Here is a 25,386-nt window from a genome sequence, read left to right on the forward strand (position 1 = left end):
TCTAAAATCACATATGCACTCACTTCTATTTAATTCCCTAGACAGGAGAAATGTGCAATATATCAGTTTGGTGATTTGATCATCCTATAAATTGTAGGTCAAGAAAGAACTTGACTAATACATTTGTTTTACCATTTCCTGTTGCTTTAACACATTTCTCCCCTAAATCTAAATGTACATTTTTTCACTACTTTGCGCTGTGGTTCTGTAGAAAACATCAAGGGCTTACAGAAAGTGGCTTTTTTTTGTTATTCTTTTTTTAGGGGGAGGGACACATATTCTGTAATTGTTGAAGAATTATCTTTAATTTTGTCTTGGCAGTCTCTTACTGCACCTGAAGTTCTGCTGTAAAAAGGAACTGGAAAAATATCAAGTCTACCTGATATTCAGTTGCAGCTCAGGGGGTGCACAGTAGAGTGATTATCATCACTCTTAGGCTATGACACTCCACACATATTCCAAATAGTAAATAGAGGTATTAATTCAGCATTTAAGAACCAGAGTTCTCTCCTAGAATTGCGATTACGCCTTTGACTTATTGACAATTTCGTCTGTGTTCTGAGCACTCAAATTATCTGTTATCTTAACCATTGAGGAAAGACAATATGTCCATCATTGCAATCTTTCAGAAAGCTTGAAAGTCCTGACCGAGCCATCAATACTTTAACCACTGTCTATATTGTAAGTCACTTTGTTCAGACAACTCACTGAAATAATACAAAATGACCACCAGCCGGCTGAATAGAATTCTGTATTTAATATACCAATACTATGCATTTGGGCAATACGGCTGTTTTTCTTTGCCCATATAGTGTTATTCTGCAGACATTTAAAGGCTGCAGAATAACAACAGCTATCAGATCACGACCACCAGCAAACCAGCAAGTTAAAAAAAAACAACAACAGATTTATTGGCCTAAGTTGGCTTTTTAGAAATGTACAGGGCAGTTTATCGATACCAGATCCATTCTGACCTGAACAAACATCATGTCTGAACAACTTGTTCCAAAGCACCACACAGACACTAGACTCTAAAAAAAGGTTGTTCAACACACAGACACACACACGCACACACACCCTGGCCCCCATGCCTCCCTGCCTCCGTGCCTTCTAACTGAACCTGAAGTAATCCTTCTGAGTAGCATCGTCAGGCTGTTTCTGGATTTGAAATGTGCAACTCGGAGCTAAACAATGTGGCCCATGCTTGGAGCTGAGGAGATTGAGTTCTTTTCACCACCGAATATGACATACCTCTCGCTGTGGGAATTATTCTGACTACGCCCCCTCTTTGATCTCTCTCCAGAGAAGCGGACGACTTTTTTTTCTGCTACAGTAGTACTATTTCCATATTGTAAATGCAGAGGCACTACTCTGTGTTCAGTGAGTGTCAAACTCATTTCAAATTGAACTTAGCCCTGAATCACTTATCCCTGGGGGTGAAAGTTGAAGATTTCGGCCCATTTGGAAGTTGGAGGGAAGCTCTTATGAAGATAACAGCCTTATCATCTTTGCAGAAAGTGAGGGGAAACATTTAAATGGATCCTCCTGAGGTTATCATGACATTGATTAATAATAACTGAATATCTTCAAACTGTATGAGCAAAGATCTCAAAAGTAAGAATCAAAGTGAATAAAAGGTTTTCTATATTAACGATAGAAATGTATTTTGTGTAAATTCTAATTAAGAGCATTGCTAAAGGGTAGAGTGATGGAAAATGGAAATAAAACCAGAAATCTTCATGTTACCAGTTCCTCAATAATTGTGTCGTACAGCTGCCCCAGTTATGGTATATAGTGTGAAAGCATGTACTTCTACTGACTTCATGGGCAAAATTCCCAATGATCGATAGCCAGCATGATAAATGGCAGCAATGCAAGGTGAATGGACATGGACTGTTTGAAGAAGATAAACCATTGTTCAAGGCAGAAAACAGTCCCACCTGTCTCAGTTAACAGAGCGAGCATGTACGTGTTTACCATTATGAGAATGATGTGCTTCTCATCTTGTTGCAGTTCGCTTCATAGTGAATAGTGTTTCAAAGCCATGTAACACAGGAAAATGTCTATTCATGAGCACTGAATGGTCTGTCAACCATCTCCCTCCTCTACAACACTCCAGCCCACCTGTCAGATGTCCATGGCGGCTAAATTACTCCAGGTCCCATGGACATCAGCATTGCCACTGCACCACTGCACCTTGATGTAGTTTAGCCTGCCTGCCCCATACTTCTCCTCAGATCAGTCTGCTGTGACTTTTGTCATCGCAAGAGTGATCGTGGGTGTCCGGGTGACAGATGCGACCTCATCCCTTCTTTATCCACCTCCAGCATCCGCCCCCTACCCCCCCACCCGCCTGATTCTTCCCCTTCTTATCCTTGCCAGGTCTGCCCCCCCCGGCGCACGCCTGACTGTCCTGTTCAGGTGCTGTGACGGATGAAATGGAATGATTCACTGGGGGGATGATTTTTCGCAGGTTCCATTGAGTGCAGCGCTCGGGAAATACCGACAGCATTCCTGCCATGCCCTTTAATACACACTGATGGGTCTCTCAGACGCCACTCCCACACACAACACAACACAGCTCCATTGGAGATGCAAATGCGTACCATTTCCTACTGTATACGCGTATTTGCATTACAATATTCACATTCCTCACTTTGTTCAGCATAGTTACATCTCTCCCATTGTCCCTCTACTGCTCTGGAGACATCTTCAGTCCGCATCTTTCCTCTTTTTAGTTTATTTGCAGATACCTCGCCTAATTAGAGCTTGTTTGTATGGACCCCATCACAAACAGTAACATTAACCTTAATGTTAATGAGTGAAGTAATGGCTCGATGATTTCATTTCATATTCTGCTGTTATTACTTCATTAGTATCTCAGTGGATGCATGACCTTTCCGTGGCTTTAGATGCTGAAGCGTAAAGGTTTGTCTGCTATTCTGTTCTTGCAGCCTCAGAAATAGGACGCACACAGAGGTCTGGGGTCTGACAGCCCAATCAGACCGACCGCACGCTGCAGTGAGCCATGGGAGTCAACACATTCATCCATGCTTTACCAATATTTCATAGCAGGGATTACACCCCTGCCTCCTCTCCCCTCCCCTCGGATTCTTTTTTTTTTTAAAAAGACACGCGGCAGAGAGAGAGCAAGAAGCCATCAGCACCTGTCAGCAGCGCTCCTTAGATTCACTTTCGATGTCATGCTGCCCATCAGCCTAATTGTCCCCCAATTTATATATTTATTTGGCCTTATTTTGACAATAATAGCACTCATCAGTTACCATAATGCACCTGGCATGCCTCAGAGGTCCTGGGAGGGCGCGGGGTGGGGAGGGGGGCAGGGGGGTCTGGAGAAATAGCTGCACTCCAATTAGTTGTCATCATGTAGCAGCGGCCGCAGGAGGGAGCTGGGCCCGCACACAGCGTGAGCCGTGTCATCTGCCTAATGGCTCGTGTCCCCGGTGAGGGATGTGGCCAGGGTCAGCTGACGGACGGCAGCAGAGGCACAAGCTCCTACCGTCACGCCTGCCTCCTCACTGACGAATCCCGCCCTGGCATCTGGGTGCATCTTAATACACAGAGCATTTTCCCCCTCCTGCCGCCCTCTGTCACCCCGTAAGCAGACTTTCATCCTAGCAGTGGGCGTCTCTGAGGATGACAGACATCTATGGATTGTTTCCCATAGAGAGTATGGTGTGAGCAAGATTGGTCTCTTTAGATTGGCATATTGGTGCTGTGTACACTGGTGTTGAGACAGGACATGAAAATCCAACTGTCAATAATAAAGTTACTGGAATACCACTGATAATTGCACGACTCCTAATAAGAGTATATGCGAAACGCACGCGTTTTGCAGGTCTGATGCAAGACAGTGCAACAGTGGCCACAGCTCAATACCTGCCAGCTGTTTTTATGCCTCTGCAGTAAAACTGTAGGCACAAGTTTAAAGAACTCCTGAAACAATTCACAGGGAGGTTTCATTGTTGGGTTTTCAAATTTTCCCTCGGTGAACACTCCGAACAGCTGTTGTACTCCATCATAAATGAAATCGTGTAGTCTGCGCTAGAAGTTCCCCCACCACCCAGCTCTTTCGAACCCAAACTTTTTTTTTTTTTTTTATTGCCTGGATTTCTCCTTGGGTTGATTTAAAATGTTTCTGAGAACAAATTTAAAGACTCCACAGGTTACAATTGTGAGTGGTATTTATTTATTTTATCTATCTGAAGGATCGAGAAAATCCATCTGTGAATTAAAAATTGAATCCCCCCCTGAACAGAGGTGATATGATGGGAGTGTGCTCTGTATACCCAGGCCTAAGCTGTGACTGCGGATCCTTGTGTTTGGCTGTAACACCGTGCTTATTGTCACAGTGCCGTTCTGATCAGTCACAAGGATGGAAAGTAATGTACTGCTTTCGAAAAAGATTCGTACAAGACTGGGCATGGGGGACAGGACCAGGATATCTTGGTCCAGCTCACAGTCCCATTGTGAAAGGAAGGACATGCTGGGTAAGTTGTTTACCCAGAGTGTGCCACGCTTCATGTGTGTTTGACAAAACCATGTGTGTCTATGTATATGAGAGTGTAACAGTAACCATGCATCTAGCTATGTTTGTGAATATGAGACTGTTTGAAGAGTATACGGGATGGCACCTCCAACAAATGTGCCACATGACATCAGTGTGAATGACATTGGCAGTTGGCCGATCCATATTTGTAGCATGACACTCCTGTCTGCGTTGAAGGGTGGGGACATTTGGCAGACTAAAGAGGGCCTGAATTGGCCCTGATGTGACAGCAGGCCCAGGGCTCAGGGAGCCAATGACATCCCCTCTATCAATCTCCCAGGGTGAGGCAGAAAGCCCCACCATGAAGGAAACTGACCTTTAGGTTATTTAATTAGGACAATTGGATTATATAATGGCCTGCAGCACACAATGAAACGCTGGCAATAATCTCCCATGAACAAGTTTTCTGGTGCTGATGACCATGTCTGACAGTCCTCCTAATGCTCAGCTTGTGTTGTACTGCCTATACTTGCATATTATGGCATGTACTAACCAGGATTTTTTTTATAATTTAGCATATGGTAAATTGCACTGCTGATTGGGAGAATGATCGTGTTTGAGCTGAATAGTTATTGCAGTCACCAATAAAATAAATCTTACTGTGCGGGCCAGTCTGCTCCAGATGCTGAGTGGCCTGATCAGGTTGAGAGGAGAGGGAACATGGATCGTACATGACGTGGAGAAAGGTGTATCCCTTTTCCACTATGGAGCTGGAACCTGGCTGGTTATGGTTTTAATTAAGCCTCCTGGTGGCTTTCCATTATCGTTTTTGTGGTCCTGACCCATGTTAGCTCTGTTAGCTCTGCCACGGGTGTTACCGCTGCTGGCCTACTTACAGGTGGGCTGTAGGCGGACCTGGCAAGCTGTAGAACTACACTGCTTCTGTCAGAAATGGTGATACAAACTGAAGAGATAAACACAGAAGGTAGAAAGGAGCACAGTGCCATCACAGATCACAGAAAACATCAGCAGTAGGCGAGAGAAATCAGGTGTATTAATTTAGTTGTCTTGGGTTGTAGATGTTGCTCAGGCAGTCATCTCAATCTGAGCAGATGCCAGCATGTGGTGTAGCACTTCTTGCAGGTGATGCTATGGAAATGTCATCATGCCATACCAGGTCAGCTGGAATCCAGCTCATACTAGTCTGTTTCCAGTGCTTGAGTGGAAAACTGTTACTCTGTTCCACTGTTGGGTTTGTATTTTTATTTGCTGTGTATTGAACTCCCCCCCCCCCCCCCCCCCCCACCCACACACACACACACACACACACACACACACACACACACACACACACACGTACACACACACACGCACACACACTCACTCACACCCCCCCCCTTCCTCTCTCTCTCTCTCTCTCTCTCTCTCTCTCACCTTGTCATGTTTGCCTGTTCCTGTCTCCTTCACATCCTCCTCTGCCTCCTCATTTGCTCTGCCTAGGGAATAATTATATCAATGTATGCCTCTTTGGAAGCAAGGTCGACAACACATAGAAATACATACACGGTCATGCATACACACATTCACACACCTACTCTCTGTCTCTGTCTCTCACATTTGCTCTCTCTCTCTCCCTCTCTCTCTCTCTCTCTCTCTCTCTCTCTCTCTCTCTCTCTCTCCCGCACTCTCTCTCTCTCTCTCTCTCTCTCTCTCTCTCTCTCTCTCTCTCTCTCTCTCTCTCACGTACACACACAAACAAAGATGTTCCAGTGGTCAAGTGCTGTTTGAGTAGAGGCCAGATCTCCACTTTGAATTACTTGTTAATATATTAAGTAGGGCATGAGAGCAGGCCATGTTCTGATGTGTTGTAACACTGACGCGTTTAAGTGCTGATTAAAGAGACTCCAGAGACAGTAAGTAAATAAATATATTCTGCATGTTGTAGAGAGACCCGTCAGACCCTTTCCTGGAGTAAGCTGCTGGTGCATTAGTGATTGCTTGGTTTTCAGCTCATTTAGATGAAGATTAACTTTACAGCATATTCATTAACAGAAGGTGTTTAGCAATCTGGACTATGAAAAAAGAATTACAATTTTGTCATGTCTTTGTGGAAACTAATTTGCATTTCTAAGCAAAGACAAAACTGCTTAAAAGTGAACTCACATGTAATTATAGTTTAAGAGTCAGCCTGTGAGTTTTTGGTGAAGGGTAATCTGTTTTTATTAAGTCTTAATAGTAGTCTTATTAAGACTTCAGTAAAAAACATGCCAAGCTATGACAGCAGGTTGAGAGGTCAACTATGGTACTGGCTGATGGTGCAAAGGAAAGAGGGCATTAATGCATATAATTACAACTGGAATTTAAGATCACTCCAGGCCCAGTGGTTCTGGGGGAATAGGAGTAGGGTCTACTAACTGTCTAGTGAATGCTTTTTGCATCTCTCCTGACCTTTTATTCCTTGTTTAAAAATGCGTTACATTAAGGTCCTCACTGGTGAACAGACAAGCGCAGGACCACATTTAGAAGTGTGATAAAACATGCAGACCAGTCAGAACATACATATGGAGTGTGTGTGCAGTTTATAACCCACCTTAAAGCAAAGAGCCTACTTACTTCAAGGGTACAAACTGCTCAGCTCTGAGGCCAACATGGCAGTGTCCTGACTCTGTCCCTGTTCTTGGCACACCCACTGTGTTCCCAGCAGGGCTTTCGGCAAGAGTGCAGGGTGAAGGCTGAGAGAGGAAAGTCACGATGCTAAAGTAAAAAGCAGAATTTTTAAAAGTGATGAAGACGATGATAAATGTCCCTCAGACACACACACACACACACACACACACACACTCACAGCAAGATAAAGAGGAGAACTGGCAATTAAGACTCCAGTTCATGGTTTCCTCCTTATGACAAACTTTGCTTTTCATTGTTGTGTTTGTATTTTTGCTTGTTTGTTTTTACAGTTCTCAGAAATTCATAGAAGCAGGCCCATTAAAATGTTCTGTTTGCCACCAATTTGCATTTCATTGAACCCTTTATCTGAAGGTCAAAACGGCCCATCATTTTCCGTAACTGAAAACAACTGCAACATTGGATTGGGGTGACCTTTGGGGAGGGAACTGGATTTCTCTTGTTACACTGTGTGCGTCAAAACCACCTTCCCCTTGTCTTGTTCCATGCTAGTTTGCCTTTGCTGGAATATATTCCAGGGACATGCTCATGGTGGATTAAGTGTTAATTAGCCTCGGTGTGTGCAAGCTCGTTCCATCTGGCTCAGACAGAAGTTCTGGTGGATGACTAAACCCTAATCTGAGCCACCACCAGTCTTTCAGCAACTCCATACTGGAAAAGAAATGGTGCTGCTTTTGGCTGACCTGAGACACGCACAGTGTGTTATGCTGAATTCAGGAGAACTCCTGAAGGCACACAGTGGTAACATACACTTCTGCAGGGAATGGGAGAGGGGAGAGTTAAAATGATGATACCCTTAGGGCAGTAATACAGAGGGATGTTGTGGTATGAATTTTACTGGCTGTGGAAGCTAGTGGCCTGAAGGCTCATCATCCAGATATTCCAAAATACATAGGCCATTCAGAAACAGTATGTATTACAAGCCTATACACGTACTTGCTTTCACAGAAATGCATTGCTGGAAGGTGGTATACAGTGGGCCAGTTATTTTAGTAGTGGTGTATCTTGCCTGTTCAGTCTGCTCTACCATTATGATTCTTTCTCTAGTTTTCCTCTGGTCTTACTCTGAGTGTTCTCGTTTTCACAGCTGGCTTTCCTCCAGAATCATTGGCCTGGTACACAAGGGTCCACGGTTTCCTTTTCGTTTGACCTGTTCTTTGTTCTCCACACTGATAAGACGTCAGAGTCTCTGCCCCCACTGTTTTTGTTCGATGGGCACAAAGGGTGAGCGATACACCACATGGTGTGACTGAAGGGAATGCAAAGAGACTTTAGATTTTAGTGGTCCTCCACCTGAATGGGAGTGGAGCTGAAAAGAACATCAGTGCCAGTCAGAGGAGCACAGCATTCAGGAGGTCGAAGAGCTCTGTTCCACAGGAATGCAAACACAGCAGAATCCCAAGGGGAGGGGGAGGCGGGGGCTCCCCAGCACATATACTGTTGGTTTATATTTCCATCAACCTACTCCCTGTGGCCCTTAGCTTAGCTTTGACTGGCCTGTCTCGCTTATCTGGCATAGATATTTTACTGCAACAGCTGAAGTACAGCACTCTGTTTGAAGCATACAGAAGTCGCATCCCAAAAGTCTAGTGTCCCAAAAACCGAAACATACTGTTGTCCTGTCCTCACCCCAGAAGTGTGTTTGGTGAAGCTGTGTTATAGGGAACATGTAGTCACTATGCGTTCTCTCACTTCTCACATGTAAAAGAATGTCTCGCAAACACCACTCAGACACATTCCATGGCAAACATTATCTCTTATTTTCAATGGATTCATACACACCACATTTTCAATTCGAGCTTTCCTCTCTTTGTTGAGGATTTCTGTAATTCATGTTTCTCTGTCATCAGTATTAGTATTTCAATTCTGGAATTTATTTGGAGGCAGGGTATAAAAAGTTATGCAAAAAGTAAGTAGTGGATTTTTTTTTCCAGTAATGTTTATCCTTTTATATAACTGTGAGCCATTTCTATTCAGAGCACTACTGCATCTCAGATGTGCATTTCCATACCACTAAGGTCAACTCCACTCATTTAAAAAAACAGAATGTATACAGAGCGCCGGGTCCGCGGATCGGCCCACCCCACACTGCCAGCGCAGAGGCGTGATTTATTGTCTCCTCTTCGTTACCAGAAAACTCTGACCCTGTCCTGCCGGCGGGGCATCTGCGGCAGGGAGATACTTAATCTCAGCGGACAGCTGCTGTATGAATGCATTTGCACAGCGCGGGTAGAGGGAGCCGCTGTCCTGTGTGGGCCTGCACCACCGCAGCCCGCACCAGCCGCTAACAGCTACGCTTATGCAAACGCTCTCTCAAACAGGCCAATTTGTGGAAGATTCTATAAGGTACCTAGGTGTCCTGTGGGGCTCTTTGGAAAGGGTTGGAGGTTACAATCTAAGTAGCAAACACCTCCATCGTGATTCCATAACTGACTCCAGAGAGAGAACAGTGGTGTTTGTTCAAGGATGAGGCCCATTACAATGATAAAAGCACATTTTTTTATTATATTAAATGCTGAGTGTTATGCCTAGGGAAACCGTATTGTAATAGTGCATGAGCGAAATGTATTGATTCTCTTGAGTAAATGTGTAGGTTTTAGGGTGTTTTGACTTGACAATATCAACTGTCTACTCTGGCCTAATCCTGGTTTTGAGGTGACACCCCCTTAAGGTCCTGTTGCACCGCTTGATAAGATTACATTGGTCAAGCAAGAATCCTTCAGACAGACAAAGTGGGCACTCACTTCTGTTAGTTCATTGGAGGTTTATAAGTGAAAATATCTGCTGTCTGTGTGATTACCATGACCCTCATTTCTTCAGTAAAGGTTAAAAAGTTATTATATTTGCAAGGCTCATCTTTGGGGATGGTTTGATTGCCAAGTCAGATGACATGATTAAACAATTTACAGTTGAAAAACCCCCATATGCAGATGCAGGACAATTTTAAATCAAACTGAACATGTATTCTCAAATTTTATTCATGTATTCTTTGTCCCCATTGTCCCAGCAGTCAAAGCCGCAGTCGTCTCCAGATGACATGTGAAACCGATTCGTAATGGAATTAGAGACAAACCAATGAAGCAGGTCATTCCCAGCCATTGCCAAACCCACATTACAGCCTGAGGCCTTAGGGGGAGGATTGCATGTGTTTGCTTTATTCATTTTTTTTTTTTTTTTGGTTGAGGTTACAGAGAGCATATACCGCTTCTCTTCCACAGCATGACTTGAGATCTTTATCTTGACTATAATCTTTCAGATGTTTTCAACTGGAAAAAAACTGATCCGAATTGCAAGGCGTATGCTACAAGTGATCACTGGGTTTTTTTTTTTTTTCGGAGAGTTTTTCCTCTGAAAGCAGGAGCTGTCATGTTCAGGAGCCCCATAGTCAGAGAATGACTAAGAACAGAGTAGGTTAACGTCACACAGTGGCACAGCCCATATGACAAGAGGCCTGAGGGCTGCGCTGTTAACCTAATGGTCACCGAGTGTCCTCTGTGACACTGGGTAACACGAAGTTCACAAGGTAAAAAGAAAACTCTTACTTCATTCAAAATTTAAACTGGATAACACAGTTAAGGTATATTACTGTATATACTGATGTGCAGCCACCCTACTCCAGGGTGATCTAAATTGGTTACATTTGATCCATTTGTATAGCTTGATATTTACTTTTATATGCTATATATATGTATTTATACACTCAAGGAAATGACAGCAGAGCCCCTTTCAGAATTTGAACACAAGATCCTACATTAGTAAGTAAGTATGTCCCAAATCACCTTAGTGCTGCAAGAAGGATCTTACCCATACCAAACTACAAAAATCAGACATGTAAAAAATGAGATACAAAGTATGTGAATAATAGAGTTGATCTGTCATCACAGCAAATACTGGGCTGAGGTGGTGGTGGCAGTTTGGCTCCCATCACGGAGGGAGTTTGGCTATCCATAACTGCTGGAACACACAAGAATATTCATATGTATATAAGAATATATAAATGTAATTTTGTTAAACAACTTTACATGCACTGCGGTAAATGTATGTTAATAGAAAGAACAAAAAAAGAAAAAAAAAACAGAACAAAAAAAGCAGCATTTGCTGTGTACCGCAGAAAGAAATAAAATCATCCTGGGAGCTTTGTGTAATCCTTATCTCTGTATAAATATCTAGTGTTAACTGCAGGGCTTTAGTTTGTTTTCCCATTCTAAAAGCAAGCAGGGACAAAGCCATGTATTATTCATCCAGGTTGTGTATTCGTGGAATGGGTTAGTAGAGCAGATGTGGAGATTTATTAACTCTTACGAGGATGTGCTTCATGTGAGATTGGAAAGCAGAGGTGGGGAAGAGGTAATAATATGGTCTTCCCATCTGTGTGGATGAGTGAGATGGATTCATTTTGAGGTAGACTCGCAGATCTCACACAGGCTAAGGTTTAAGCCTTGTCTCACACAGGCTAAGGTTTAAGCCTGGTTAGATCCCATCTAACCAGTATGGATGTTGTGCCTTTGTCCTTAACGTTTCACACTGTGATTAAGTATTATTTTATTATGATAAGCCAACTACAACAAGTTGTCAACCTCTCATGTTCATATACTTTGTGAGTATTAACATTCATATATCTTAAATTCACACATAAAATGAATGCAAAAGGAGATGAAAACCAATTTTCAGAGGCAGAGCTTAGTATATTCCAGTTCTTTCAGATTCAGGGTATTTTAAACCTGTACAGATCAACAAAGGGAAATGCTCATATATTGACCATCTATCCCTATAATAAGTATTTAAAAATATGTTCAGATACATTTTCACATCTGTAGCCTTTAAAGTCTTTTGTGAAATTATTTTTTCCCAATTCAGTGATCATTTCCATGTTCTTAGAAATGATTTGACGCCATTAGCCTGGTTTGTTGTGTTTGGAGCAGGGCTGCAGTATCTCACTCAGTAGGCAAGTAGTGGGCAATCTATAAGATTGTGGAGGCCAAAAGCATTTATTCTCATTTATTATTAGTTGTGGTAGTAGTAGCGGTAGCAGCAGTAATTCGGAGACAGGGTTGCATTTGAAGGTACTTTGCAAGAAAAAAACTTCACCTATATTCAAACAAAAATGTTTATATTTTATATGATTAGAAGGATAATTTATATGATAAGGATAATTCATGCATCTGTCATTATTAACAAGTACTCAGTGAAGCAACCTCTACTTTACTCACTGATTTGTAAAAAAAAAAAAAGAACACAGAGCAATGTCACCCAGCTACCCATTTGCCTTTACAAAGCATATAGAGTATATTGTAGATGAGGGATTGGCAAACTTAATCTCATTTGAATGAGGTTTTAGAAAGTCACTAATGTCCCCAGTTCTAACAAATGACAGATTGCTCTAGATTCTACAATGTATTGTTTGGAGGTTCAGAACACCTTTTGACAAGAGGTTGCTGACAGACATCCTATTGGTGATGGTCTTTGATTTGTGCTCCCAATTTTCAATGTAGTACAGCCAAGCAGTAGCATGCTAGCTTTGCTAGATAGCCAAGTTCCTGATTTGTACTGTCACAAAGCTGGAGCACACAAATAGAAAAGACAGGGATTGTGCTTGGTGTTACTGTACCTTTGACATTTCAGACCAAAGCTAAAAAATAAATCATTGTGCACTCTAAGTTGCTGCTAGCCATGCCACCATCAAGCAAGTGCACTAGGAAGGTTTACTGGAGACCAGGCACCACAAGAGAATCTGTCGGGAGATAATGCACATATTGCATTCTGTTTCAAGTGACACAAATCTCTTGTAATAATACCATAATGGATGTATTATTTATTTTTCTCACAATTTGGTAAAAAGTCTAGTACACATAGTGTTCCAGAATACACGCTGTTGTTGAGTGAAGTTGTGCTTTTACAAAAATGAAAAAGAAGGTCAGTTGGTTCAGTCTCTGGTGTGCTGGAGATCCTCAAACAAGGACAGATAGTTGTTGGCATTGAAATATCGAGTGCAGTAGTTGAATTGAGGAGACTTTTCAACAATAAAGCTTTTTTAGGTGGGCAGGGGGTGGGGGGGTGCAGTAAATGATCATGTGTTTTCCTTTTGAACAAGAATTCTGTTAGTCCCCAGGTGTGACTGAAAATAAGCTCTGGAAGTGTTTGTTCCAGTTTCCATTAAATGGATTTTTGTAAAAGACTGCCAGCAAAGCCTTTTCCCCTCTGTTGCCCAGCAGGGAGGTGGGTAGCCCTGAGGTGTAATTGCACCTTAAACATACTACATCCGGCTCTAGCCTGCATTGGGGAAACGCAACACATTTGGCTCACCAGAGGGAGGGAGCTTGGTGAAATGAGACATCAGAAGCATTTTGCACCCAGGCAAGTGCTGATAGGCAGACAGGTATAAAAATATGTTAAATTAAATTGTTTCTTTATAATAAGTCTGTTGGAATGGCAGATACAGTTAGAACGAAAAAGAGAAGGGAATATAGGCTGATTGCATGTTGTAAAGCACACTAGTTGTCTTTGTCAGGTGTCGGTTTGGATGCAAGGTGGTATGTTTAATTACTCCTAGAATAATTAACAAAATGAGAATTTGCACAGTGCTGTCTACCTTGTATCACACACACATACTGTACACACACACATGCATACACATACACACACTTTCCCCAGGGTCCATTTTCCTGTATTTGTCTAGGGAATAAAAAAAAAATCCAGCCAACAAATGACTGTCACTGAATTATTGTGGCAGCCCCGTTTTCAGGAATTTATGTTTACATTATGAAGATGTGCTGCTGCACAATGCTCCAATAAATAGCTGTCACGGAATTACCATGACATTACCATTTTCAGGAATTTATGTTTACATTATGAAGAGATGCAACAGCACAATGCACCACAGCAACAAATAGCATTTACATTTGCTTTGGGTGGTGAGGGTAGGAAAGATTTTTCATCATTTGTCTGCCCCCTGTAGTGTCGGGGGGCTCTGACCTGCGGTAGTGCCCTGTCAGTTTGTTAATGGGAACTCTGTTCTCAGCCGTCTGAATGAACCATCTGCCTCAGATCAATGGGATGCCCGCAAACATCCCAAAAAAAATAAGCACAAACCATAATCAGACACACAGAATGAGGAGGCATCAAAAACATGTACAGAAGACAGTGGTGATTTTGTAATAATGTCCTACTCGCCTTGTAACAGTGGGGAAAATTAAGATTTAACATGTATGCAGTTAGATTTTAGATTCTAAGGCCATCCCATCCCGATCTGCGTCTAGTGGCGCTGTGTGCTCCAGACATAAGCATATTGTATGTGGAGAAGCGGCAGTGCTAAACTTCAGAGAAACACCCAGAGCCAACAGTCCATCCACAGCACACATAGAACTGCAACTGCCAATCAAAGCTGCCTCAGGCTCTGCCACTGACTTGCATGCATAAATTAGCATTCATTTGCATAAAAAGCCCACTGGCTTTACATCCTTACTTGGCTCCCCCACTGAATGACATTTCCTCTCTCTGTCTATGTTGTTCTCTCTCTCTAAGAGCTGATAAGAATTGAAGAATAAGGGGGTCTGCTCTTCATGTGCAAGGTGCTTCTTGTTAGAAGGAGGGTCACATGAGGTAGATGTAGTGCAGGTGTAATTAAATAAATAAAATGTAAATTAAAGATCTATACTTTCAGCATGATCCAAAGGCAGACATAGGGGACTGTGTTGCATATAGATGTGCTTTGGTACCCATATAATGTATAGATCACTATACACCACATATATAACAAAACCAACCAATGATGCAAACCAAGCCTAAATCATTCAGCATAGTGTAACTGATATTTTATTATTTTCCATTTGGTTTTGAAAATTGAATGTATTTGTTTGATTACTGTTCCGTCTCCTTCCTGAATGTCTCCACTGTTTGACATAACAGCAGTTAGAGCTATACTTGAGCATGAATTTTCTTTTTGGTCATGACTAAACGATGGTAAACTAAGAAATCACACTGTCCTTCCATGGCCTACTCACTCATCTGGCTTTCACACACTATAATAACCACAGTAATTGATTGCACTTCCATTTGCACTCTGTGTATGAATCCTGGGGGCTCAAATGAAACCTGAGAAACTCAGAGGCATTCAATTGCTAGACCCCCCCCCCCTCAAGGAAGTGGAGTTGCAATCAAATTCTATAGTGAATATGGTCTGGGCAGGAGGTGTCAATGTTACATTTGCAACCCTGTGAGAAAGCCATCAAAAAGACACCAAAGCCTCTGGTCTGACTACATATAGCAAAATTAGAGCCAGCAAGGAAAGACAAGGCAATGGCCAAGTACTGCAGTAAACCCAAGGATACAAAGCTCACCAGGGTGGCACTCCTTGGAGTAATACGGCAATCTCTCCTTGTTATTAATATGGGGGAGAGAAAAGTAATTGACAATGCGTTGTCAACAAGCAGGCATTGTGAAGAAGTGAAGTGATTTAATTAAGGCGTGAGAGGAATGTCAGAGGAAACCTTCTGTATGTATTTGTATGTAGGGCAGCAAATAAATTGCTTTTATCCAGTGTGAAACCAAATAAAATTCTTCCAGTTTCACAGCAAAATAATACATCAGAAGGCTGAAGGCCAACAGTTCAATGCCAAATGTGAAAAAGCGTTCATTCACTCACACACTTGTTTGAACTCCACCAAGGCAATGACTGCCTTTGTTTTACTACTGATGTAGGAATAAATGTTCTGTGCCCTCTTTTGTTATGTGCTATTGGTATACAAAAATATGTATGTATGTATTTATTTAATTATTTACACCTGGGAACCATTGGAGTTCCAGTACATTACAGAACTGGAACTCCAATAGTTCCCAGGTATGCTGTCAGTTAATACGCTGTGTCAGGGCTTTAATAATGTAGCCTTATTATTTTGATGTCCACACTGCAAGTTGATTGGCAGAGTGAGTCAGGTGTCTGCTTAGAATACCTGGTAAATCACTTTTCAAGAAGACAGTGTTAGAAATGCAGCATAGCTGCCAAATCTCTGAATAGAGTTCATTCAAGGGCAGCCAATGATTCAAGGTCAAACAACCCACTTTTTCAAAATATTAGCTTTCCAGGTACTAAGGAAAATAAATTGAAATATGTTTCTTGTGGAAGCCCTTTAAAATGATATGCCACCGTAATGCATTGCTTTGAAAGTATGCAACCGCACTGCTTATTGGGAGCAGAGTAGAATCTGTTCAATAGATAGTTTGCATTACAGCATCTGCCATTCTGTCAAAAAAAAAAACAGTCAACAGTTAGTATGTGAGCAGTAGGGTTTTGGGGAACAGTTAATATTATTTTTTTTCTGTGTAAAACATCAATATGAAGAGGGCAACTTCCCTCAAGCTTCCAGGGAAGACAAAAAAGAACACAGGATCAGGAGACCCTCTGGCCCCAGTGTGAGTTTGGGGAGGCAGTAATTGGAAAGCCTCTTGTCCTCAGACTCTTTTACAAGCAGGGCATGCACGCCTAATGAAGATTTGTGTGGCTTTCTTCTTTTTTTACTTTTTTTCATGTTACACAATTCTACTAATACATTATTGAAGCTGCACCTTTGTCTCAAAAGCAGGACTTGCCTGCTGATGAGTTCCAGGTTAGTTGCAGTGCCTGGGCACACAGGTAGCAGGATACCGGGGGATAATGAACTGGAGATGGGAGGGGGCGGCATTACTGGGGCCTGGAGATTCATTGAACTCTAATTAGCATTTGCATTTCCATTCTTTTTTAGGGATGTGTGTGTGTGTGTTTGTGTGTGTTTGCACGCACGTGTGTGTGTGTGTGTGTGTGTGTGTGTGCGTGTGTGCGCTTTAATCTTCTCCTCCCAGCATGCATTGTCCTTGCAAGTAGATTGTCAGTGGATGTGTAGCACGGCAGTCTAATCCAGCATAGTGATGGAGGAGCTCAGCATTCCCTGTCTCGCCTCTGGTAAAGATGTTTGACCTTACATCCGTAGAGCTATGCCACTAGGCCACAATAGGGGCTTCGGGGAAGGGTCCATTTTCTCTCCCTGACAGTGATTAACCCACTCTACTGGTCTGAGTGGCTGGCAGAGTGCTATGTCCCCAATGCCGCTCTCATGGAGAGATGCTACCCAGTTCTACAGAGTTGCAGGAGTTTTAGGTCATATCCTGGCCCTGCTTGTTCCAGCTGTCCAATGGGAACAGCCATTTTGGCTCATTTTAAGTCTTTTCTGTTGGAGTTTTTCAAATAATGTATAGTAGAAAGCTAGGCGGTATTCAGAGAGCGGTATTGTAACCACATTAGCCCTCAAAGTGGGTAGAGGGTGTGTGGGTTTTGTAATACAGGTTAAGAAAAAGCCATGTGTGTGAAATAAAGAAAATGTACTGTCTTATTTTTTGCTGATGAAAGATTAAATCCAATGCTGCAGCCATTGAGAAAGAACGGGGGGGTTCTTCTGAGGTCAGGGTAGAGCTCATTATGAGAATTAATTATGCCAGCGGTGGGCTATTGTTGTTGACTAGTCTAAATGAAAGATTAATGAAAGTGTATGCGCGTAATTGATGGACAGGGAATATTTTAATGAAGCAGAGCAGGGAGGTGGGTCGGGGGGTTGGGGCTGTGGGCAGAGCCGTGGAGCCCTTAGCGTCACCATGCTGCCCCCAGAGGGGATGAGTGGCAGCACGCCCAGGAGCACCTTATCACCGTGCCACACTCAGCAAGCCTCCCCCCGCCAGTCCTAATTAACTGTCACTCCAGGTAGGCTGAGTCGCTGCAGCACCAAACTGCCTTTTCAATTACACCCTGCATCCCCTCAACATGTTCACCGGACACAGGTCGTCTCTCACTGACCGTTCCTGCTGACTGTCACTCATGCGAGCGGGTTGGGTAGAGTGAATTCCTATCTCCGGTTGGCGGGAACACAACACCAAAATATGTAGAGAAATACAAAAAACTTATCTTATACTCTTGTGCAAAAGCAGCTTACACCTCCTGCAGTTTGGGAGTAAAATGATTTCAGAACTACGCGTTTTCTCGTTTATTATGTTAGGTTGGAACCTCTTGCATCTGTGCAAGTCTGACACCGCCTTCTCTCCTGTCCTTAAGGAGGTGTCTAAATCCCTGCTGTCTTCCCTGGCTGAAAGTGATTTCTCCCACTTGCTGAAAGGCCCCAGTGATCACCCATTAATGCCCTAATCTAGGCATGAACCAGGTCTGCCTGAGCCCCAGCTCAGAGAACAGACCAGACAAGGCCTGACCTCTGCCCTACTGATTCTTCTTTCTGGTTCAGGGGGGAGAGAGACAATGTCATGTGAGAAGAGAGAGGTTACCTTGACGTAAGGATGAGCTGGCATTACTCCAGAGTAATGGCTTTTTTGTCAGCCTTCCATAGTATTATATAGTATTTTGGCAGCATTTTACATGCTTTTTCCTTCTATACTGGTCTCCAACTTGAGTCCTGGTGAGCTCCCACCCAGTTTGTTTTACATGCTACCCAAAATTGCCTGTTTGTGGATGAGCGGGGCCATTTGTTATCTATGTACAATTATACCAGTCAGTTTTTGAGGGTGATTGGCGTTGCATTGGTATTGAGGCGTTGCTCTCCAAATTAGGGTGTGTTGCTTTCCCCGACACACAGTGTGTATTTATCTAAGATTGGCCTAGATACATAAAAAAATAATGCTACACTGGTAAGTGGAAGTGGTTCACTGTATGAAGTTTATTTTGGGCATAGCAAGGATAAAACATTAAGTACCCTCATTGACTTATCTTTTATTCTGAGGAATTTAATGTGCACTGAATTAGCTTGGTAAATCACAATATCTTGTTGACCGAAACCATAAGAGACCAGACACTCATTTTTTTACTGAAATGATTTGCCAAGGTTGTGATGTAGGTGGTGAGACAGATGTGGTGAGATTTGTATTATTCACAGTTTGCAGCAATTAAAAAAAGAATAAAACTAATTACATTTTAATTGAGAATCAGTAAACAGCAAATAGGGCAGCTATTTATGAAAATGTTCATCAGGATTTAATGGAATATCTTCAGAATCTATTAATGTAAATGCAACAATATCTATACAATCAATATTTGGAGGATTTTTTTTTACTTGAAAGGCTAAATTGAATCTTATGGTGTGTTTTTGAAATTTTCATTCCCACCTCTAATATTTACTCTTATTGTTGATGTGAATTAAATTCTCCTCATTCTTCTGGCATGCTGATTGATAATGGAGAGTTCTGTTCCAGTGCTGTAAGCTCCTGTCCATTATTAAGAAGTTCACTCATTCATCTTCCTAAATCATAGTATTTTACCAATTTTAGCAAAATTTATATTGCTGTATATTTATCAGTCAGACTGATGTGATCATTTATAGAAATATAGCTCAAGCATTAACAGCTAGAACCTCAACACTGAGAAAATTTTGCACATTTCCAAGGAGATGGACCACAATGGCTAAAAAAAAAACCCTCTAGCTCTTTATTCATTGCAGTGTGCACCTTAATTAAAAGCTGAAGGACAATTAAACAATGTCAATTAGCACTTGAAAAAAAGGAGAGTAGACACTGTGCTTAGCAACGTAGCTTAGATAAAACACGATACTGTAAATTTGTATGTGCGTATGTTATCTTCACACACTTTTTAGTTTAATGAGCTATTATGCCTGGTTTCTTGCAATTTAAAAGGAATATTTGTGTGCGGGCTCTGAGAATATATTTGATGTCATTTTAATACCTTTGATGTCCGCTAAGCCATTCAGGCCAAAGTTGCAGTCATGTCTCTTCAGAGCAGACTGTACTGTGTCGCTGGCACCAATTTCTAACACAGCAGAAGGTGTCAGGGCAAGTCCATGTCATGTCTCCCCAGCTGTGGACCACACACTACCCACAGTTCCTGAACCAAACCTGCCTTATCTGTGTGGCTCACTTGCCCTCACGTCTCATGTTCATTTTCTCAGTTGTTGTTCGAAAGTGACCAAAGTCATCATCAGCGTGAACGTGGGCTGGGCAGTAACTCAGTCATTTGCTGCGGCTGGAAGGAGGAATTTTCTTTCATTATCCCTCATTCTTCTAATTGTGCTTTCATCTGGTTGGTTTTCAGCTTGTTCTCGGAGATATTTGTTTGTGTTCTTTGAGTATAATAGATGCCCTGGGTGTTACGGCTAATTTGATCATTAACAAAATAGCTCTATGCAATTGCCAAGTCCCAAGTTCTCATTTAGCACTCACATCCATAGCTGAAAGGCACCATGACTCCCTGAGGCAAACAGCAACAGTCACCCGCAGAACTTTTATAGCCAATAGACATTTTGAAATTATGGCGCACTGTGGGTCCTTTTTGTAAATGGAACAGTGAAAGAAGGGAAGTTTAACATCTGTAGTGCTCTTTCACAAGCACATGATGTCCTGTGCTTTTTGACCTCTTTCTTCCTCCCTGAATACTCGAATACCTGTCATGCCCTGCATTGGCCCAGGAAACGGCACTTCACAGAATGACTAATTTGTTAGTTCCGTTGCTGTGTCTCGATTATTAACACCCACACCACCTACACCGCCCCCAGCCCCATTACACCCCCCCCCCCCCCACCCCCCAAAGTCCCCTCTTCTGTAGGAACAAATGTGGCCATAAACTTAATGTAGTGCAGCGGCCACTCGCTGCAGTGATCTATATGACGATCTGTCTGCAGCTGGGGGAGAGCGAGCAGAGGCTTTATGGAGCAGAAGATAACAGGACGACAAGATTCTTCATCCGCCCTTGCTGTCCGACTTTCTCCCTGCCTTCTTCCCCCGCCCCCTGCCTGCCACAGATGGAGACCTGCTGGGCAGCCTGTAAAAATAGGAGCGAGGAGGCATTGCGAGTACACACCGACGCAACTCGGCTCAGCTGTTAGGCCTGCCCTCCAGAGGGCCGCCGAACCAACGGCAGTTTACAAGGAAAAATAAGTGTGAAAAACTTTGTTCACAAGGGAATCTATCGCTAGGTAATTATGGCATGAGAGACAGTATAGATAGGCAAAGACCTAAAATGTACACAAAAATAAAGTTCGGCTTCTTGTTAGCAGTTTAAGGGAAGTGCTGTACGATGTGTTTTATTTTTCTTTTGTAATCTTTTCATAGGATGCACTTTTCATAGGAAATGCAGCTAAAAATATTCTGCTCCCCTCCCCTGCCAAGCGGGCTGGTAGTGCCCCACTCATTCCCAAGGCAGAGTCCTGCAGCAACAGATAGACGTGATCTCTTTAGTCCGTGCAACACCAAGAGAAGACGGGGGTGGTCACTCCGAGTCTCACTGCAGCAGCTGTAGAATGGTTAATGAATACGTATGAAAATTTGTGACACCTCCTGTTAAACTGTATTCAGAACTGTAGAACAAAAAAATAGATTTAAAATTGCTCTGTGTGGCTTGTGGGTTGTTCTAGCTTTCCCATGTGTGTGGAACCCTGCCCAGATGATGCTGCAAAGTGGAGCCCTCATACCTTGAGCTGCGGTGATAACTGCAAGACGAGGACAGCGTTAATTGAGCTTAATAGCCTTTAAATAGCATCAATAACCTGTGCAATTTTCTTGATGGACGAGAAGGATTTGGCATGCTTTTTGCAGTGTTTTGTGTGTCTGACCTGGAGCCTTGTTTTGAAAAATGAATTTTTAACCTGTATTTATCCATTGTCTTTTTTTGTAAAACTAACTCTGTTGAATGTATTTGACCTGTGCACAGTGTCATTAACTATAGTCAGGCTGCTGATCTTTTTTTTTTAATAAAAAATGAATAACAACTTAAAAACCATGAAAAAGCTATTAGCTGGAAGACAATACACTCCTCTTCAGTACAGTGGTGCCCATCTGTGGGTGACCCCTAATAAAACAGTCTTACTTAAAGACTTAAATTTTTTGCAGGCGAAGTTTGACTAGAACAAAAAGTTGTTCATAGAAATGAGAGCATTTTGTTCTTGAGAAAATTTCATATGAAAATTGTCGCTACAGAATAAAATCATTTTTCAGCATGTCATCCCTGTCTCTTACAGTATAGACAGATTCACAATTGCAATTTGGAATGTATGTTGATTATAATCCAAATAATAAGTTTATTTGTGTTATATCTTATATGTTTGTTAATTTAAAATTGAGTAATGTGTTTATGTATTTGCGAGGGTCATTTTGTTCACATACAAATTTGACGGTTGTGCAATTTTGTAATAATGGCAAAAAAACACATGCTTGCATCTGGGATATGTGTGGTCTTGAGCAGTCGAGAAATTTGTTTGTACGTAAGAATAAATTAGTGGATTTCATCAATTTGTTCTTATTTGTATGTTCATCCAGTTGATAGTACACGTGTTGTAGGCACAAAATTGTTTGTACGCATGAACAGTGAGCTGTCTGGAGGCCAGAACTGTGCTTGTTTCCTTGTTCCCAAACGGTTGTGATTAATATGCTCGTTGGCAGAGGTACAGGCCTTTTCCACAGTGCAGTGTTTCTCATTTTCTGTGACCAGACTGAAGGTATCTTACAGCATAAAAAAAGAGTTAAAAATGTAGATTGACACTTAATTTATTGGCATTTTAGGAGAAACAGCAAAATCTACACAAATAACTGAAAGCAGAGGGGAGAGTATCAGTGAGACTGGTCAGAACTTCTTTTTTTATCATGGATGCCTTGGCTGACAGGCTAGTTTGTCAGAATTGACCAACTCTTTCAGATGTTATGGTGGGGCTGGGTTTGGAAGCCAAGAGGTGAGAAACAGATGTAGCAAGGGAATCATTTCAGCCTGAGGTCGTGTGAATCTACAGAGTGGTTAGACTCCGCTCTGTTGCTGAATCTGTAGCTGCCTCTGCACAATGAAATGCCTACCTGTGGCTGGAAAGGCCTGTCTGCCAGTCAGTTTCACTGCGTCTCTCAGCCCATGGGGGGGGGTGCAGCTCTGTCGCTCCCGGCCTCTGTGATTAATTCATATAATTAACTTTGTCTCGATCTGCTGGCTAATCTCACGCTCAGTGAAGGAGGATTCAAATGTCACTTGAAGCCACCTGATGTTTGCGTCTCTGTGTGCATGTGTGTGTTTTTATATGTGTATGTGAGTGAGTATGTGTTTCTGTGTGAGGTGGGAGCTTGGGGAAGTAATTGTGTGGCCTAAATTTGCACATGTGAATGAACATTAGGTCTTAAAAGAAAAGCTTCACATTTCTTACATCCTTCATTTTTTATTATATATATATATATATATATATATATATATATATATGTTTCTTTGCAGAATGTTTTCATGCATGGAGAGAAATAAAATCTTCAAAAGCGAATGAAGAAAACAAAACATCTAATACAAGCAGTGAGGATGGTGAACAACCTGTCCTGGGGACAGGGCCAGGGCAGTCCAGGGGACAGTGACAGGACAGTCCAGGGAGTGAGATCTACCCAGGTGTGGACAAGGCCAGGGAGCATCATGCCACAGCCATTGTCAAATTGTGAAGACAGTAGACAGTAGGGAGAAGGAGAGGAATGGTTAAAATCAGTATGGCTTCTCATTTTAAAACCTCAGAAAGAAAGAATGTGCCCGTTTATTTGATAATGGCCCATAGGCTAACAGACTGTCTACATGGGAGCTGCCCTCATTGACTTGGTTGCCTGGCAACTGCCGGTGTATTAAGCAGTCTCTAATGAGTCCTGTTGTTGCACCAGCTTGTAGGCCACTGAAGGGCTGCGATTCCTTGTGAAAAATCACTGGTCATTACAACCAGAGGTTCTGGACTGTCCAGTCACAGGACAAGAACACTTTGACCCCATCCCAAATCTCATCAAACATACCTCTTAAAACTTTCCAAATGACCAGCTCCCACTATTCGTCTAGGAACAATATTCCACTCCACAGCCACCATGGCCAATGTATCTACACTCCTTGGTATCCTAAATGTTCATTTTTCCCATCAAAAGCCAAGCAAAAACTGAACTCCTTCAGCTCAGTTTTTCCCATTGCTCAGACACTCCTCAGGCATTCCTGTTTAAAACTCAATCAGTCGATCTTATTTTGACAAAGGAATTGTGACAAAGAGCTGGACAGATTTAAAAGCATAATAGTACTAACAGGGAATGGCAGGATCAATGCTGTCAGTTGTGTTGCAGAACATATGCATAAAACTCAAATACTGTTGTGTTATGAAAATAATGCAAATGGAGAGGATTTGTTTTCCCATTCAGAAGAATAGCAACTTTACCTCACATGAACCTGTGTGCCAACAGTAAAATTGTTTTTTTTTTTTTTTGTTTTTTTTTCACTCAGCTCCCTGAAGGCCTACGATATATTTGTCTCTCTGCCTCATGGGCTGTTTGCATACAAGTGTCAGATGGGATCAGGGTGTCAGCTTATGTCACACTGTGTAGCTCCCTTGCCCGTGTCACAGTGTTCCTTGGCGGACCATGTGTTCCATTCCGTGCATGCATGTCTACATGTCCATCTTGTGTCTATATTTATCCTTGGTTTGGACCATTGTCAGCTGCTGTCCGGAGACAGAGGGATGCAGTAGAAAATTAACAAAGGGGAAACAGAGGAAGCTAAATTGATCTCAGTGCATCTTGAAACACTCACGGCACCTTTCTCAAAGGACAGAAAGTGAAATTTGTCAGTGCTTTGTCAGTGCTTAATGGCTGTGTCTTCAGTGGAGGTCATTTTTAATTAATGGATTTAAAAGGTTATTAAGGTTATGCTAAGATGAATTTAAACCCGGGGAAATGTTTTGAGTGGGCACATGAAGCTTTTATAGATCCTCTTTGCAAGGGGCATCAAGTGGTTTGTATGTAGCACATCCAACTTACAAGGTTTTCATTTAAATTTTTTTTCTGACTTAAAATTAATGTCAGCTTCTATTTAGATACGCATGAACAGCTTTGGGTGCTGTTTGATATCTAGCTCTCTCTCTATTTCAACATATGAAAAAGATGTTGTGAATCCTTGCCTCTCTTGGATGATAGGGAAAAAAATATCTGTCTGCTACCCAATCAGTGAATCAGTCCTGATATTTGGTGTTGCTTCACTGAAAACTGGAGTTACGGCTTTATTAATTGCATTAAGTGACTCGAGTATGGATGTTTATTTGTGTATTTTATACTCATAGTCTCAGCCCACAAGCTCAGAAATCATTAAACGAACTGTCAATCAGCATGTTCAGGAAAGTGCACTACTTCATGGGTGTTCAAGATCAAGTATTAACATGAGTTTTCTCCCCTTCCCT

The 25,386-nt window shown here is 42.2% G+C and overlaps 1 protein-coding gene across 3 annotated transcripts in view; it reads left to right on the top strand.

The window, feature by feature from the left end:
- LOC118781709 (CUGBP Elav-like family member 4) overlaps window positions 1-25,386 on the top strand; it is a 92,558-nt gene that overhangs the window by 36,083 nt on the left and 31,089 nt on the right. The window lies entirely within an intron of this gene.

This window comes from Megalops cyprinoides, chromosome 8, assembly GCF_013368585.1.
Source record: "Megalops cyprinoides isolate fMegCyp1 chromosome 8, fMegCyp1.pri, whole genome shotgun sequence".
In the NCBI taxonomy this organism is placed as follows: Eukaryota; Metazoa; Chordata; class Actinopteri; order Elopiformes; family Megalopidae; genus Megalops; species Megalops cyprinoides.